Consider the following 19,451-nt stretch of genomic DNA (forward strand, 5'->3'; position numbering starts at 1 on the left):
CCGTCATTATTTCGGCATGTGCAGTGCTCCACAACATCTGCCTTGCATCGAGCGAGCCAGAACCGGAGTCAGACTCCGACCCTGAAGAGTCAGAGTTGGAGTCTGAGCCGAGCTCGGACGGTTCTGAGCCGAGCTCGGAGAGGTCAGAATCGGCTCCCGAGAGGCTGGCTCCTGCCGGCCCTCCGGTCGGCCTTCCGGTCGACCTCTCGGACAGGGGGAAGGCTCTGAGGCAGCGCCTTCTCGCCCGGTTCGGAACCCGCCGCAGACGTGCCCGTGCGGAACGCCACACGCAAGGAGTCCGCCGCCACGACGGTAGTTTCCGACCACCAGGGACACCGTCGGGAAGCCCCTCAGCGCCCTCGCTGCGGTGGTGCCCAGCACGGACGCCGCCAGCGACAGGGAACCTCTCGCCACCACGACTGAGGTCCTGACCACCAAGGACCCCGTCACATCCTTGCCCTCAGTGAAGCCCTCCCCGTGGAAGCCGTAAAGTGCACACTTCGCTTCCTGCTCCACAGTCATGGCCGTCCACAAGCTACATACTCTCTTCAGCTCCTACACCTTGTGAAGTTCGTCGCACAGCCAGCGTGCTGCCTCCGGAAACGTGTCGAGTGCATCGCGGTGAAATCGATACAGCCTTTTTTTTTATTTTTATGAGCAGAAGGCACGAGACGCAGTCGACAGTGACAGAAACGGTTCGGAGGTTTAGTTGCCAGACCAACAGGTCATCTGGATTGCCCCTGCAAAAAACTCAGAAGTAATTTAGACTACCTCTAGAAAGAAATGCTTGATTTTGCAGCGATTGCTTTCTTAGTTGCTGATTGAACCAGGGATATTGTTGTCATGGACATTGTTTCATTTTACAAATGCTTCAAAGCGTCTTGCCTTCTGCTCCATTTTATTATCTCTTTTCTGGTACTTCATCAAAGTTAGGTGATTGTGTTATCTCAAGACAGTGCACATGTAGTTTGTTTTGAAAATTGCTTTATTTCTTAAAGAAAAACCTGTGACTTCATGAATAAAAGTGTGATAACATGGAATGTAATATTTCATTCTTGGAAGTAAAACTGAGCATCGACTGGAACCATGTAAGCAATTGGGCAATCTTAAGTATATATCACAGATATCTTGTTGAACACTCTGGTCTTATTTGAGCACAATAGTTAAATTTCGAAAGGAAAAAAAAATATATATATATATATTCTCTGACTAGCATACCACCATATAAGCACTGGACCACTTTGAAATAATTATCACAGATGTTGCGCAAAACATTCTTATTTGAGCACAGCAATAGGAAGTTCTCGAAAGATAAAAAAATTGTTTCTGACTAAAGCAGCCGTCACTCGCGCGCTCCCCGTTGGTTCCGCCGACCCCTCCGCTGCCCCCGGCACACCCGACTCCTCGTGGTTCGACATTTTGGTTTGAAGAAGGCGCGTACCGCACATCCTGCATAACATTGGAACAACTTTCTCTCCAATTAATTCTTAAATGTATAGCAAAAGGGTACAAAAAAGCGGTTTGTTTTAACAACGCCCAAAAGGTTTTGATAGTTTTTCAATACTTTTACCTGTACTAGAACAGATGCGACGGCCAGCGACGCACAGGATTGGTTGCCGTTCCTTCGCTAAACGCAGGAACTGCTCCCCGCGTCGTAGTAAATCCTACCCCGTATCCCGCGCGTAGGGACGCCTCAGGGAATGCGTAGCTACTTCCGCTCGTCGGTGGTTGGCTCCGGACGTCGCTGAAACGGGTGACGGGTGTCAAGTTTGCGATGACGTAGCGGCGTCAAAGTGGGCAGAGCCGCCACGTGAGTGTTGCTAGGATACGCTCCTCCTTTGCATTACGTCACTTCCATGTACCTTTTCTCAAATGTCCAACCTAGCGATCCAGCTGTGCTACAAACAATGGAAACGCGAAATTTACACAAACCATGCAGGGTCTCACCTGTGAGCACAGCTCTAGTTTCGCCAGGGTCAACCACCTATGTTTGTTCATGTCAGCGAGCAGGTGGCCGAACCTCTCGTGATGTGACCCACGATGAGGTTCACAGAACGGAAGAACACCGACAAGTTCCGTCCAAACGCTCATCCAAGTACGAACAGAGGGTTGGGATAGGCCAGTCGAGGAAGAACCATGCAAAGCGTCTCGCCAGATTGGCAACACCGTGCGCCGATCTGTCGGGTGCTGGTATTTGGAGGCCCGCATGCAGAACAGCCAGGTCCTTCTTCAAGCAGGGGGGCTATGTTGCGCTTTTTGCACTCCCAGGAGACTAGGGAGACGGAAGTGACGTCAACAACGCAGCAAACGCAGATTGGGTGTTGATTTCGTTTTCTTCTGTCAACATCCAATCTGCGTTTGCTCTAGTCGTTGACGTCACTTCCTTCTTCCAAGTCTCCTGGGAGTGCAAAAAGCGCAACAAAGCACCCCAGGATAGCTTCCTAAAAAGTTTCTTTTCTACGTTGGAAATATCCAGCAAACCGCGTTCGGAAAGGAAGCTTCGGCGCTTGATGGCACGAGGGATACGAATCATAGATTCGATGTCTCGCCAGCTTCATCTCGTTAGTAGAAGTCTCCTTCCTTGAGAACAGCGGGGATCCATCGTGCAGATGCCTTGCTAGCCTTGAGCAGCACTGTACTCGTACGCAAAAGGATGTACTCGCAATGCGCAAACTTCGTCCTTTTCTCTTATTTTTCTACTTCGAATAAGTAAATCTGTTTCAGTTTTAATTTGAGTGGAGCAGAAGCTACAAGAGCGAGTGCCGGCCTTTCAGCGTCCTTCATAAGCACGCGCGCTCGTGCAGTGCAAGTACCGTTTAGAGCAACATGCTCATGCTTATACCTTCGGCTTCACTCGCACACAAGGTGGAACGATTATATTTATATTTTATAGCTTAATACTTCTTCAGGTGTGTGCCTACTCTTTTGTGTTCATTATTGTCGCCTTCGTTTTTACTACCTCTACAATCATTCTCGCATTCACTCTCTTGGTGTTAACGTTTAGGTTTTTTTGTCTCACTAGTACTATAAACGTCCACTTGTGGGGCTACGCAAGTAAATTTTTCGAACCCGCTCAAAACGCTCTTACGCTGAAGAAAAACGCTCTACTAAAACGCGTTTTTGGACCTCCGCTTTCCATTCCGGCGAAGCGGGCCGCGCATGCGCAGTTTGGCACCCTCAGAGCGGAGCGGAAGATGAAAACGGTCTACTAAAACTCTCTACTATCTTGATCACAGTTAGCGGGAACGCCGGAGCGCGTGGCAGCGGGCACTATCAGAGCGCTCTACCGGACTGGCGCGCAACTGCTGCGCATGCGCATCGCGCGTGCGGCGAGATTATATTCTCGTCGCGCGCATCACGTCATCTGAGCGCTCGTCTGTCGTCTGCAACGCGCGTCGTCTGCTACGTGTATCGTCTGCTACGCCTGTCGTCTGCTACGCCTGTCGTCTGCTACGTGTGCCGTCTGCTACGCCTGTCATCTGCTACGCGCCTCGCCTGCTACGTGTGGTGTATGCTACGTGTATTGTCTGCTACGGTTGTTGTCTACCATGCGCATGCTACTGGTGATAGCAAGAACTTTGGCATACCCGAAAGGTGGTGAACCCTAATATGAAAGCTCCTCCAATGTGCTCATCTGCTTTCCTGGTTTAGTTTCAGTATTTGTTAAAGCAAACAAACATTGTGACTTTTTTTCTTCTCACGACGGTCTGCGCCAGCTTCGCCGACCCCGCTTCCTGTGAAGTCTAGAGCTATCTCGGGCGCGGTGATCATAGACTAATTGTCGGCCAGCGCGTCTGCATCATTAATTTACGTGGTCCTGACTTTGATAACTGCATTTATAGCTTGTGGTTCTTGTCTTCCTTATTGTTATTGCCTTTTGGCCTGTGATAGATGTGCGTTGGTGACTGTGGGGTGCAGACGTCTAAGGTTTCTGCCCATAAGGCTTGCTGCAGACAATTGCTGTAATGACGACGTTGTGCCAGTAGTGTCGGGTAGGAAAACTGCAAACTTTATTGCTGAAGTAAAACTGAATGGCTGCTACCTGCAGTCAAAGAAAAATCAAGTCAACTAAAACAGGCTCAGTAACGGGTCATATCCCCGTTTAGCTCGACTACAGCCGCCATCCATGGCGGCAGCGAGTCGTAAAGACTTGACACGAAAGACGCGTCTCCTTTCAAACGTTCCCATTGTGCTTGGACTGCGTCCCACAGCTGGTATTCTGTAGCGGAATAAATAAGAGTCCGCACCATGGCCGCCTTCATTCGGCCCCACACGTTCTCAATGATGTTGAGGTCCGCGCCCTTCGGAACCCATGGCAACTCCTCCATGCCGCACTGCCGCGAGTGGTCCTTCACGGTGCGCTCAGTGTGGATGGGCGCGAGATCTTACTGAAAAAGGAAGTTTCCGTCGGGGAAGAGACCACTTCGAACGAAGGGTATTATAAGGACGGTGTCCACCACGTCGCAGTAACTGGTCGATGTCAGCCTCCCGACTATGCGGTGCAGAGGACCAAGGCCATGTTTTGTGATGGCACCCCAAACGTTCGCGGACATCCTGCCGCTGGAACCAACGCGCTGCACGTAGGCAAGATCGTTCCTGCAGGAGCGCATCGACCCTAGTTGAGCGGTGTGATTTTTCAGCCAAGCTATCGAACTGTATACACAGAAATTACGCAGGTAAAGAGGAGAAAGGAACAAAGACTGTCACGACTATCCATATGAGCCAACGATAATAAAAAAACAAATAAACAACGTAATTAGCTTTAACTAACAATGGATACATTGCCAATAACATAGCAGAAAATTCAACTGTTAAGGGACCCCAGCCTTTTATCAAACGGAATTGCAGTAAATCACGTGTGTAGCGAGAACGTAAACGAACGACGAAATATTGCCGCAACGAAAACAATTATCAAGATCTACGTAGAACAGCTAACATACTAAGCAGGCCTTACCGTGCGCCGCGGGGTCGCCACACACGCACGCGTTCGTCTTGCCTGGTGGAGAACGTCGATTCGTCTGAAAAGACGGCCCGGCCCCAGTCATCCGCCGTCCACGACGCATGTCCCATCGCAAAGCAGAGCCTCGCTCCCTTGTTTGAAGGGGATAGCAGGGGCTTCTCCGCTGCCATGGCGCTATGCAGGCCGGCACTTGCCAACCTCCGACGAATTTTCACGTCCGAAACGTCCAATTCCAGCTCCTCTCGGATTTCCCTGGCCGAAAGAAAGGGGTCCTCGACGACAGCGGCAATAATGTAACGGTCCTCATCCTCGGTCGTCGCTCTTGGGGGAGTCCCTCGAGGTGCGTCGTGGATCCGGCCTACATAACGGAAAGCTTGAACGATCCTATTAACCTTCTTTAGAGGCCTTTTTACAAGGACCCCGATGGCCCGCTGCGAGTGCCCTTTCTGGGAGAGCTCAATGATCAATCGCCTGTCCGCCTCTGGAACACTGGCCATGACGAGGTGCAGCAATCGTTCTGACAGCAATGCAAAGGCGCCTAAATTTATCAAGCACACCGCATGCGGGGGAGGGGGCCTCGAATATTTTTTTTATAAAATATAAGAAACAAAAAAGTGATGATACTGTATCATGCATCAAATTATTCGCATGCTTGTCGCATGCCCGTGGGCTGATAAGTTCATCTACACGCATTTTAACCCCTGCGCTTCCATGCGACATGCTTCGCGTAGAAGACGACGCCCGTAGCAGACGACGCGCGAGCGCTTCGATGACGCGATGCGCGCGATGAGAGCATATTCCCTCAGCAGACGCGATGCGCATGCGCTGGAACTTGCGCGCCGGGCCGTTAGGCTGCTTAGAGCCACTAAATAAGCTGCGCTTAGAGTATCGGCACTCCGTTCCCCGACATTGTTGTGGGCGCCGCCATTTTGGCTCGTATGCAGAACAGATGCAACGGCCGATCGTCATGATTCAAAAGTGCGACTTCCTCAGCATTAGAGTCGGTGTTAGGAAGGTCATGTAATATTGCTTTGCTCTGTCGCGAACGGTTTAAACATTTGTGGAGGGCGGAAAAGCATTTCCTGTGATTTCAGATAAAGCTTCAGATAACTGACAACCATGATTTTAAGACACAATATGGCCAAGTGTCGTTACTCTGAAGCGTAGCTTATTTAGTGGCACTAAGGCTGCTCTGATAGTACCCGCTGCCACGCGCTCCGGCGTTCCCGCTAACTGTGATCAAAGTAGTACGCACCTGTGTCGCCGGCGTCGGTGGCTATGACGGGACTGCTAGACAGATCAACAAATGCCGAACTTTTTAAAATAGATAAATGACTCGAGGAAGCGAAATATTAGAATTGGGTGACGACTCGTGCTACCTAGGCGTAGCGACGTTGGGCAGCTACAACACAACTGCTAGACAGACAAACGAATGCCGAACTTGCATGGATAAATAACTCGAGCAAAATATTTGGACTCGGGCGGTAACTTGCGCCACCTAGTGAGACTTTTAACAGCCTATGAAAAAAAAAAAAAAAACTGCGTCTGTTTGTACGTTGCGAACGATCACGAGTAGACAGCAACCCTCATACGTCGCAGACAACACGAGCACCATATATGACACAGTACCGATATAGACATTCATTTCTACTGCTCGACATTCATTTCTCCCCGCGGCGCAAATGAGCTGGACATGTGCAGATGAGCTCTTTGGTCGCCGACCGTTACAGATTTAGAGAAAACATAAAACACGGCACAATGGACAGCCGTCTGTTAAAAGTTCGCATTTAAAAAGTATGAAGGCAAAATCTATAATGTTCGTCCATTGCGACAAATAACGATATATTAAAGGGACACTCAAGCGGTTTTTGGAGAAGCTACTTTTTGGTGCGATGGTGTTAAGGAAGTGTCAGTGAATGAGTATCTTCAGTTTTAGAAGGCAGAAACGCCTATTAATCACGCAGGAATAAAATACGTGCGGACTTTTTTCTGTACTTGCGAGAACCAATGAAATTATCGTATGTTTGAAAATTTTGGCGGTCTTTTTAAAGTTTCGCTAAAAAAACAATTTTCAGTTCATTTAAATATGTTGTGCATGATAATTTCACAAGACGTAAAATATTTCTAGCTTAGAATACGCGATAGCGCAATTATCGTTTCACAAACAAGGGACTACGTTTTCTATTTGCCTTCCTCCGCGGGGGGTGAATTTCCCGTTCCCCAGGGATGCGCGGAAGCGCACGTATCTCTGCGCGTTGCAGGCCGGTCGAGCCGGTCGCGGGCCGGCCGGCTCCTATCCGCAAACGTGGCGTCGGTGGTGGTCGTCGGAATGGACGGCCTGGTGAAAGCTCATCGTTCCGCGTAAAAGCGCTATTCTTGATTGTGAATTTTCGTCGTGTTTCGCTATGATAACCCAGCACGTACTAGAAGGGAACATCCACCTACTCGTGCGGCGATGTCGTGGCGGCACTCTCAAGATAGCAGAAACGCCCGTGCCGTCGTGTTTGTTTACTTTGACTACAGCGGTGCTTTCTAAGCATTTGTGTCCTCGAACATCGCCCGGATTTCTGATTTGGCGCATTCCATGCGTGTGCTCAAGTTCAAGGTATTACTGGCGCGTACTGTATAAAGGATACGAATTTTCACGCGTTTTCATCACCGGAGAAAAGTGATTAGTGTTAGCAATCCTGAACGCTCGCAACGTCTATCTGATCACGAAATCATATTTCTACGTTGCTATATCGCTGCTAAGATTACATTGTCTTTTATAATCCTAGAAAAGGCATGTGGCGATATTTGTACTATTGCAATGTGGTGTATTAGAGTCGTGATCGTCCAAGACGGCGCTGCATCTTTTTATTTTATTTTTTTTTCATTCGCTGTACCCTGCAAGCTATCAAGAAAAAATAATAAAGCTTTAGACTAGAAAACTGTCTGTCTATATTCTGTTACGGCATTGAGTAGCAGTGCGTCCCCTTTTTTAGAGGGGCCGCTGACACAGCTGACGGCGGCGTACAGAAGCGGTCGCCGTGCTGACGACCCGCTGCGCTTGTTGTAGTGGTTACAGGTGTGTGTACGCGCGGCGCAGTGCGGTCGTTCCGGTTGCTCCGGTTGCAACGGACGCAGTCGTAGGTACGCGCTCGTTGCACATGTCTGAACCAGCCTTCCCCCCGTTCTCCCGAGGCGAAAGTCAACGTGGCGACATCGTTTGACATCACGCACCAGAGGTAACGCTGCGATGTCAAACGTTGGTTTGGTTACGACTTGCCCCAACCGCAAATCGAAGAACCCCCGAAAAGGTCTGCGTTTCGTCGTCCTCGGAACCCGAACATGACTCCGAAGAGCTGCTATCGTCCACATCGCACGTCGGAGTGGCGTCATAGGAAGTCATCCCCAGGTCGGCTGTCCGCCGAAGAACTTCAACCTCTAACGGCGTCAGGTCCTCGAGCGTAGAGAACTCCGCCATGATCGAAGCTCGAATGACAAAGAGGTTCGGCCGATGCGGCTACCTCGGGATCACTGCGCGACAGAACGTCGTCCAACGCCATTGGCCCGAGATCCTTTTGATAAGCGTGCGACGACCAATGAGAGTGGTTTCGTTTTCGGATGGATCCGAGGTTTGGCGGCCTTCAATTACATTTTTATTAAAGAAATAATCACCGTATGACTATACTTTTTGGTTTTTAGGGATACTTAAGGTGTCTAAATTCAGCTGTCATTATCAAAACACGAACTCAAAAACCACTTGACTGCCCCTTTAACAATAACTCTTAAACCAGTCATGAAAAAGTTAAAATTTTTGTTATTTTCTAGCTTGACCAGCGTTATCAGCAGTCCGACTAGCTTGAATCAGATAGAAGAACAAATTATTTGAATTTTGTCATTATGTATTCAATAATAGGTGGAAATGATACTTGCGCAAAGCATTTCTTATATGTTCTTGCGAAGGACATCCGACCAACCCTTCACTGCGGCAAGTTGCTGTAAAGCGGGAGACACATGTACGACGAAAACCTTCCGATCCGACGTGCGGACTGCCGGAATGACCTTGGGGGGAAAGGGTGTTCATAGCATCGGAGAGCGTTGAAAACCCTCGCCTCCGACCGTCGTATTGCGCGGTCGGACGTCGGATCGGACGGTTTCGTCGTACATGTGTAGACGCCTTCACTTTTGGGGCGTTTTGATGCAGTTTGTTGTCGTATCTTGTCGGTGTCGAGTGGAGCGGTGGGGCTTGGGAGTTTGTGACCGGTGTTATTCGTGATCACTGGTGTGACGCTGATAAGTTTTTTCTTATACCGCCACCACCCCGAACTTTGAAGCTTCACGGGCCTGTGGCACTGCATTATGCTGAATCGAGAGCTCCTTCTGTTGACGTCGCTTTCCTGGTACCACTCGTCGATACTGCAAGCGTTTGAACAGTGTGCACCATCTAGCCTACATCCCCGGTGACGTACTCGATCTGTTGAAACTTATTGCTTCCGTCATTTTGGTCGAAATTTGGAGAGGGAAAAGCTCCCAAAAAGCAAAGTTTTTTTTTTTTTTTTTTGACGGGTTGGCGCATAGCACGAGTGTGGCATCACCCGAGCGCGTCGTTTGCGAGGATGTTCCGTTCTTTGTTGCGAGTTGCGAGTATGCGAGTAAAAAGCTTATTTTCTCCTTTTTTTTCCCTTTTTTGCTTAGTAAGAAAGATATTTCGGGGTTAACACGGGATGTTTTCGTGCTAACTGCGTTTCGTGTTTTCGGTGATTATTTTTCGTCAAATTCGGCGGGTGTTTTTCGGAGTTTATTTTTCGCTGGGGATTCGAGGTTTACCGGAGTTTACTTTTGTTATATTCAAAATTCTTTGAAATTCGGAGTCTATTTTACTGTGTGAACAATAAAAAATTCGAAATAAAAATAAATAAGGTCCGGGTACCATGACCCGTTGTCCCAAAGGAACCTCGACGTGCTAAAAGGCTAACCCTCTCTTTTCAGTAGTTCTAGATTTCAAAAAAAAACTCAAGTGAAATCTCCTGAGGACCACCGACCTTGTGCTCTTATAATGTTTTATTGTAAAACTCCGTCTATTTCGCCTTGTAAACATAGAAATAAAACAGCGCAAACAAACACAAGGACAAGTAGAAGGAGGGACACAGACACAGCGCTGACTCACGACTTACTTTCTTTCTCTTCTTTTTAAAACATTTCAACATAAGAAAACAAGAAATGAAAAATAAAAGAAGAAGAATCCAGCATGTAGGATATCCTCTCTGTCATATGCCATCTGAGGAATTTTTTACACAAACTAAACATTATATACCATTACAACAAAAAACAAAAAAAAAACAAATTAAAAAAAAAGCCAAAAACTACAGCGCGAGCCCTAATGCTCTGTGCTTACCTGTCTTGCACGCGGACTCTTGGTATGTCGGAACCCTTTCCTGGCTGCATGTAGGCACGAGCCTGTGGTTATAGGATCACTTCCATGGAAGCAGAAAGAAAGTGTTAAAGAGACGTGCCTAAACTCCGAAGAAACTCGAACTCTTCACTGTATAACGTCACTGACTCTGAACTGACGCATAGATCGGGACCGTGTTGTCGAATGTAAAACGCTTCATGAATTTCCCTTGCCATTTTTTGTGAATGTTTAGCCAAAATTTCAATGTCACTTAACCGAGGGGAACAACCACACCTATCACAATGAATGGCTAGGTGACCCGAAGGTGAAGACCTCAAAGACAGATAATGCTCCCGAGCTCGAACATTAATACATCTGCCCGTCTGCCCAATATACACTTTCCCACATGAAAAGGGTATTTTATAAACGACCCCCACAGCACAAGCTACATATTTGATGCGATGGTTTATTCCACACCCTACACGCTGAAGTCCTGCTCTCTCAATGGACGCACACAAACGGGATAGCTTGGAAGGTGCTGAAAAGACTATGGGAACTCCGTATTTAACAGCCACTTTTTTGATCCTGTGGGAAAAACTGTGCAAATATGGTATTACCACCGGTCGAGAGGCAGGCTTTTGTCTAACATTGTCAAGTATGTTAAAGGGATTCCTGAATAATTTTAAAAGTGACTCCGCTACACCCACTATGACAAGTTTCGGGAAACCCGCTTTTGTTAACCTATCTACTTGACACAGAAAGCTGTTGAAACTTCTGTGAACACAGGATTTCAATAAAGAAGCTCTCAGACATGATTGTGCAATAGCTCTTTTTACAACTTTTTAGTGCGTTGATTCATAGCTAAGGAGAGACTTTTTTGTTCTAGGCTCATAAGCCCAGCATAGGTGACTCGTTTCAAGACGAATGTTGAGGTCCAAAAATTGCAAAGCTTTTTTAGTTGGAACCTCATTCGTAAACCGCAGACCTCCAGAGCACTCCCGAAAGGTGTCTAATAACTCTGAGACCAAGTCAGCACTTCGTGAGCCCTGCTTAGGTTTAAACACCACCAGGTAATCGTCAACATACCTGAAGACATTCAAAAAACGATCATCTAACCTTTCTGCAATAGCACAATCACAACCTGCTAGGTAGATGTCACTCAATATGGGAGCAACACTAGACCCAATGCAGATCCCGGATTTTTGCAGAAACGTGTTGCCCTCAAAAGAAATAAAAGCGGACTTTAAGTAAAAGCGGAGAAGATCCAAAAACTTTTCCACAGCAATACCAGTCGAATTCTGGAAGGCAACAGAACCGTTTAAGTCAATGCAAAGTTGAACCGCTTCAATGAGACCTCCATGAGGAATAGAGTAGAAAAGGTCTTCCACGTCAATTGAAACCAGATCACAAGATCCAGGGTTGTCATTGCTTAGATAATCTACCAATTCGTCAGAGTTTCGAACTTAAAAAGGATCAGTTAACTTCAAAGAAGATAGGTGATGCTGGAGATACTTCGAGACATGCAGCTGCCATGACTCTCTCTGTGTAACAATCGCCCTGAACGGCATAGTGTCCTTATGGGTCTTCACAGAGAAGAAAACCTCCAAATTGAGACCACGAGCCGGCTGGACAGACTTCCTGAGCCTTTCTAAACCAAGCTGCTTACAAAGTTGCTCAGCACGCGTCTTCACCTTGCCCAGTACCACATCTGGAACAGGTTTGAAATTTTTTGACACGGCTTGTGTAGACTTTTTTTTTTTTTTCGCCGTTTTTTTGTCACTTTTTTTTTTCGCCGTTTATTTTGTCACTGTCACCACGAAATTCTGAGTTTTTCGAATAAGTCCGAATTGACGGAAAATTTACCAGCAATTGTTTGTCGGATTTTTTCAGATTTATCCGCAAACACGGAACCCTAGCCATAAGTCATCAATCGCCCGAGCACGTCGTTGGGAGGGTGTTTCATTCTCCGTTAGCATTTTCGGTTACGAAAATGGGGGTGAAAGATTTCACGCTTGAAGCGGTTCTTGCGTGAGGGCTGAAGTTAGCAACTGTAGGTTGACAAAAGCTACCTAAGCGCCAATGGATTGATACTGTCTTAACACTTCCTTCTGTTCGAAGTAGGAGAGGTGATTTGATCTGGGGATTTGAAATATTCTGCAGAGAGGCATTTAAAATGTTTACTTATATTAAATACGGAAAACACATACGTTGGTTCGTCCATTTTGTTTTAATTTCGACATTCGCTTTGCATATAAAGTTTTGGAGGCTGGTTTCTACCGTAATAAATCAAACATTGCAAAAAGTTCTTCTGTGAAGCTAAAAAGAGAAAAAATCTTTTTGGTACTAGGGGTCACACGTTGCTATTTGGAAGTTGTGAAAGTCTCGCGCTGAACATTCTTTGTTCGACCACAACCAACACACTCTTTGTTCAGTATTCTATGAAATAGAGGCGAATGTTTTGGACAAGAACCCATACACATTTTATTGCGGTGTACTTTGATTGCACTGTCTCGGCTGCGATGAGCCCTTGGCCGGTTGTTACTGTTGGGTGGCGGAGAGAAGCTCACCGGTAAAATGATCACCGCGAAACCGACAAATGTGAAGAAAAGCTCAGTTACAAAATATTTTATTCAATATTTAAATTTTATTATTCTCGGCATTGTTCGCACTGCGGTGTTTATATTTAAAACTCACGTCCGCACTTTGCGCGCTTTTCGCGTATTCGTGTATTTGCTGCGCTTCTTGCGTGTTCGCGTATTTGTAAAACCAAGTGTTCTCGTTCAACCCCAGAAGAATAGCTTACTTTCTAAGAAAAATTGGGAGCGGCAGACAAATCCAGTTTTGCAGAACGCGAACTAAAAGAATAGGAAACGCTTTTTTTTTCTATTTAATTTCACATGGAGACTAGGACATTGCCTTGAAGTTGATTACTACGAACAGCAAGAATCTGACCTCTATCTCGGCACCCGACGACTCCTGACATCTCAAACAGTATCAAGTCCGTCTTAGGCCACATCACCGAAAGAGGTCATTGTTTACTCCAAAGCAAAAGAAAAACGGAACATTATATTGCCGCGTGCGCAGCTGGCCAGGTAGGCAGCGCGCCCGTGGCCTAACTGTTACCGTGCTTTCCTTCCACGCAAATAGTTGAGGTTCGAAGCCTGGCCGCGGATACACCTTTTATTGTTTCTGTAATTTCGCGTTATGGTAAATTTGAGAACCGAATCCCGTTGCTTATTCAAGGTTAGAATGTTCTACGTGCCGAATCTACTATGCCGATTGTCCCAGAAGCCCACGCGTGTACAGGGCTCAGCGTGGCCAGGAGTCAGTCTCGATCCTGCTGTTTCGTCGACATCGACGCCTGCGACGCTAACCTTCTGTTTTGTTCACCCCATTAAACGTTTAATTTCTCTAATTAACAGCCTCATCACTTGTCATTCGTGACAAATGATGAGCTTTTCTCCGATGAGCTTTTCTCCACCTAAGAAGAGCGCAACAACGAGAAGCTCACGGGAGAAACGTTCACCGCAAAATTGACAGATGCTGAGATAAACCCACGCAAGAATTATACAATCAACCTTTTAAATTTAGTATTGGTGGCTCTACTCTGGGGGCCCTGTGGAAACACAAACGGAGATATATACAAAAATTTGTATATTACAGACACCGATAGGAACGAAGAAGCAGAAGTCCACAGTTTCGCAATGAAGTGACCTCATCATTTTACCCGACGACCACAGAGAGTTCCCAAATTGTGTCAGGAACCATCCGCGCAAAGAGCCGCATGCGGCTCTTTGCGCGTTAAAGTGCGTTTCGCGGCTCCCTCCCCTAAGGCCCTCCAACCCCCCTCCATTCTCCCGCCTCCCTCCCGGTCACAAGACCTCTTCCCCAAAGAAAGAGATGGAACGCATTTTAAATCGAAAGACAGGTTGCGGTTTGGTAGTCTTGTGCTACTGTTACCTTACGTACAGTTGGACTGCTTTTGAATCCCATAGATTGAAAGTAGTTCGAGTTTCGTTTATTGATCTGAACAAAAATTTGCCCGCCCCCCCCCCCCCCCGCGGCTATTGGAAGTTTTGTGGTGTTGTGTGTGTGTGTGTGTGTGTGTGTGTGTGTGTGTATGTGTGTGTGTGTGTGTGTATATATATATATATATATATATACACATATACCGGGTGTTTTTGACTTTCAAAAATCCTAAAAATTAGGGCGATTGAACAAACTACCAGCCACGGCGGACGTCAGGAATTGCCAAAAACCTACTAATTAGCCAGATAATTAATTAAAACTTGTTAATTAACCTAATTAGGGGAAATAGACATATGGTTCCAATTAGAAAGTTGCTGAGCGTTATCGAAAACCACTAAATCAGTCATTTTCAGAAAGACTTTGAGCGCGTGAGACGAGTAGTAGCGCACTAAAGTTACCACTCGTGGAGCAGGTACAAGGCTAGCGGTTGCGGTAAGGCGCCCGCGCGATTTTTCCGCCTCCTATCTAGCCCCAGCCTTGTACCTGCTCCACGAGTGGTAATTTTAGTGCGCTACTACTCTTCTCAAGCGCTTAAAGTCTTTCTGAAAATGACAGATTTTTAGGATTTTTGAAAGTCTTCGCAAAAACACCCGGTATATATATATATATATATATATATATATATATATATATATATATATATATATATATATATATATATATATATATATATATGCATCGAGGGGGTGCTTGCGGCACGCTGTTCAGTTCAGAAGACATTTTACTAAGCAAAAGAAAAACTCACAGTATTCTTTCCTAACACAAGCTAGCGCTGAATGCAGGAGCATTGGTATTGTGTCGTATACCCTTTCCACAGGAGGCAGATAATCGGTATTTGTGAGCAACTATAAACCATAGTGGTGTGCAACAGAGCACATACAACAGGTGGTTGGTTATTTAAAACAAAAAAGTGTTTTTTTAAGAAATTTTTTAATATACATTGTTTGTTAGGTACTTCTCTAATACATGTTCTCAAATTTCGATTTCAAAACTGCTTACTAACATCGCTGTAATGAAAAAAAATGCGGACTATCTTTGTAGTGCACTATACTTTCTCTCGGTAAAGTGCTGCAGTTCAGAAAGATTCCGGCCGGTTCTATAGTAACTTGTTTTGAACAGTCTTGACCACATACATTCGGAAATCACTCCGCTGGCCTGCACTCAGGAAGTTATCGTTTACGTTTGGTTGACAAGCTCCCATGGTCAGTCGCTTAAACTGATCACTTGACCCCATTTTAAATAATGAAATAGGCGGCGCACAAATATTCATTTTTTTTTTTAAATAATGCTTAGAGCGCGTAGCGTAGAGCAAGTTATCATAACAAAAAGACGATCTCAAAAACCGCTTGAGTGCCCTTTAGAGGGCACATGAAAGGAATTTTGGGCTAGAATAAATCAATCTATATTGTGATTTTACTAACAGCATATCGTTCAGTGGGCCAAAACAAAAAAAAAGGTAGAAAGTCAAAAGCCTGACTTTTGGCACGAAAATTTGAAAACGCAGCGGACCATTTCGTACCTCCTTCCCTTCGTATGCTCTCTGCCTTTTCACTGTGATACATCCGCAGTACCTAAACCGCGTCACCGGGCCCACGCAGCACGTCACCGGGTCCAAACACACGTCACACGACACCGGACCTATATAGTTTTTTCTTTCACGCCTAAGCTGACATTGCGGTGGAAGCCACGAGCTTGCCGGACCAATCAGCCGCCTCCCTTTCATCATCGGACCTCATTCTGGGATTGGGATTGGGGTTTTATGGCGCAAGGGCTGCTGAGGCCAAAGAGCGCCAAAGGAAACTATTGCATTGAGGGTAAGTGAGAAGAAAGGACTCTAGTGGTTAGGGTTAAAAATAAAGGAATGAGACATAAAACTGGATTAAATCACAAACAACAATGGGCATGAGTGAGAAACTGAAATTCACAATTGATGTAGAAGACCAATAGAATCTAAAAACTTAAAAACCTGATTGTAAGCCACGAATGGTTCATCACCCAACAACAGCATTGGGTGTAAGGGAGTGTGATTTCTGTACAACTGTGCAAAGTGAGATTGGCGTTCCCGTTCGTAGAAAGGGCACTCAATTAAAAAATGGAGAACACTTAGAGGTTTATCGCATTGTTCACACAAAGGGACATCCTCCCCACGGAGCAAGTAGCCATGAGTCAGATGCGTGTGGCCAATGCGCAAACGACACAGTATTACTTCATAAAACCGTTCTCGGTGTCGGGCACTTGCCCATTCACCCAGGTTTGGCTTAATGAGATGCAGCTTATTGTAGATCTCTTCATTCCACTTGGCTTGCCATTGGGCTTGTATGCGAGACCTTACAGAAGAGCGATAGTCCACGTAAGGGATTCCTTTTATGTCTACCTCCCTGCTGACGCATGTGCGAGCAGCACGGTCAGCCGCCTCATTGCCTGGGATACCAACATGGCTGGGAATCCAGCAAAAGACAATGGTGCAATGCTTTCTAGCTGCCACAATAACTTTCTTCTGAACTTCAACAACAAGGGCGTTCCTTGTAGGCAGCAGTGAAGAGATGGCTCGCAAGGCACTGAGAGAATCCGTGAAAACTACTGCCAGCGGTATCCTGTGGCGGGCTATGTGTTCCGTAGCCAGCAGGAGGCCATACAGCTCCGCTGTCAAAATGGTAGCGGCAGTGTTTATCCGCCTTACAACTTCCACTGAAGAGCCAATGACAGAGCAGCCAACAAAGGTCTCAGATTTTGTTCCATCTGTATAGAACTTTGTATGATCTTCATACAATTGAGCCAGTTCATAAAATTCTTGCAGAAGCACAGCACTTGGAGTGTTTTTCTTGTGATACTGTGCAAGAGACGGTTGCAGTGTATGTCTGGGTGCTCCCAAGGTGCTATGATGCCAGGAAATTCTACTACCTGGGATGCCATATCAAATCCGACAGACTCGGCCAAGGTCCTCAGTCGCATACTGAACGGAGGGATCACGCTAGGTTTTGCAAGAAACAGTCGTTCCGAGCGTGTTTCTTGAACAACTTCTCGAGTAGGGTGCTGGAGTACAGATCGGATGCGAAGAGAGTACATCATGCCCAATACGAATCTACGTCTCTCGAGGCAGCACTCGTTAGCCTCTGCATATAGACTGGGCACAGGGAATGTACGAAACGCACCTGTAGCCAACCGAAGCCCAAGATGATGAATGGGATCCAACATCTTGAGAACAGACTGTCTGGCAGACCCATAAACAAAGCAGCCATAGTCTAGTCGGGAGCGTACCAAACAGCGATAGATCCGCAGGAGGCACAATCGATCTGAGCCCCAAGACCGGTGCGAGAGAACTTTAAGGATGTTGAGAGATTTGTGAGCTCTCAATTTCAGGCTTTTTACATGAGCAATAAAATTCAGTTTACTATCAAACGTAAGACCCAAAAATTTGTGCTGAGGTTGGACACTAACATTACTATTGTAGATTGTTAGGGATGGTTCAAGAAGGATTCCACGTTTGCGGCTGAAGCAAACACATGCAGTCTTCTCAGGAGAGAACTTGAACCCATTACTGTCAGCCCACTTAGTAAGCTTGTTGATGCCTAGCTGAACCCTGCGTTCACAGACTGAGAGGTTACAGGAGGAAACTGAAATTTGTAAATCATCGACGTAAAGAGAGTACTGAACCGACGGAGGGATTACTGAAGCAATGGAGTTCATTTTAACTATAAACAAGGTGACACTTAGCACTCCCCCCTGTGGTACTCCATTTTCCTGCAGAAATTCACGGGAGAGTGTGTTTCCCAGCTGAACTCGAAAGGTGCGCCTGTCTAGATAGCTCTGAATAGCACGAAGCATGCGACCACGTAGTCCGAGGTCAGACAGGTCCCTCAAAATGCCAAAGCGCCAAGCCGTGTCGTACGCTTTCTCGAGATCGAAGAACACGGAGAGGCAGTGCTGCCCGTGCGCAAAGGCCTCACGCACAACAGTTTCGAGACGGACCAAGTGGTCGACTGTAGACCTTGATGAACGATAGCCGCACTGAAATTTGTCGAGTACCTTACCATGCTCCAAATAGTACATTAGTCTACGATTAATCATTCGTTCTAGTGTCTTACAGAGACAGCTGGTAAGAGCAATGGGCCTATAACTGGAAACACAAGAAGCATCCTTACCAGCCTTCAAAAGTGGAAGGACATGTGCTACCTTCCAAGATGAAGGAAAATAGCCCTCCTGCCATATGCGGTTATAAAGATATAAAATAACATCGAGTGTAGAAGGATGAAGATGCTGCAGCATTGAATAATGTAAACCATCTGGTCCAGGAGCTGAGGGCTTTGTGTTATGAAGAACTGCGAGAAGCTCGTGCAAGCTGAATGTAGCATTATATTCTTCCTGCTCACCTCCTGAGGTTTTCAAGGGATTGCTCTCAGCCTTCAGCTTGTGTCGAAGGAAAGTAGATGAATAATGATGTGAACTGGATATATATTCAAAATGTTCTCCAAAAATATCAGCTTGTTCCTCGAGTGTGTCTGGGCATGTTCCATTCCTAAAAAGCATGGGGATTTTAAATGCATGATAGGAACCATTGATCTTGTGTATTCGATCCCAGACCTCCTTAGGTGAGGTACTGCTATTTATAGTGGAAGCATAGCCTTGCCAACTTTCCCGCTTGGCTTTTCTTCGGACGTAGCGTGCACGGGCCTTCATTTTCCGAAGGGATATGAGGTTATCTCTAGTGGGGTATCATCTCAGAATACCCCAAGCCCGATTTTGTTTCTTGCGTGTCTCTTCACATTCCGAATTCCACCAGGGCTTTGGCCTCCTAGGAAGAAATTGAGATGTCTGCTGGATGGACAACTTGGCGGCTGTGATAATGCGCCCGGTTAAATGATGATTGAGTTCGTCAATTGTGAGATTTTCGAGACGAGAATATGCTAGAAGCGATGCCTGCTTAAAAAGGTCCCAATTAGCCTTGTCAAGCTTCCAACGAGGCGGGCGTGTATGAATTAAAGGAGGGGCTACGCTACAGGTTAAAAGAGTAGGAAAATGATCGCTTCCACGTGGATTGGAATCCAGACTCCAGGAAAAATCTGGAAGTAAAATAGCAGAACCAAT

This window comes from Ixodes scapularis, unplaced genomic scaffold (genome assembly GCF_016920785.2).
Source record: "Ixodes scapularis isolate PalLabHiFi unplaced genomic scaffold, ASM1692078v2 ptg001639l_1__unscaffolded, whole genome shotgun sequence".
NCBI classification, from domain to species: domain Eukaryota; kingdom Metazoa; phylum Arthropoda; class Arachnida; order Ixodida; family Ixodidae; genus Ixodes; species Ixodes scapularis.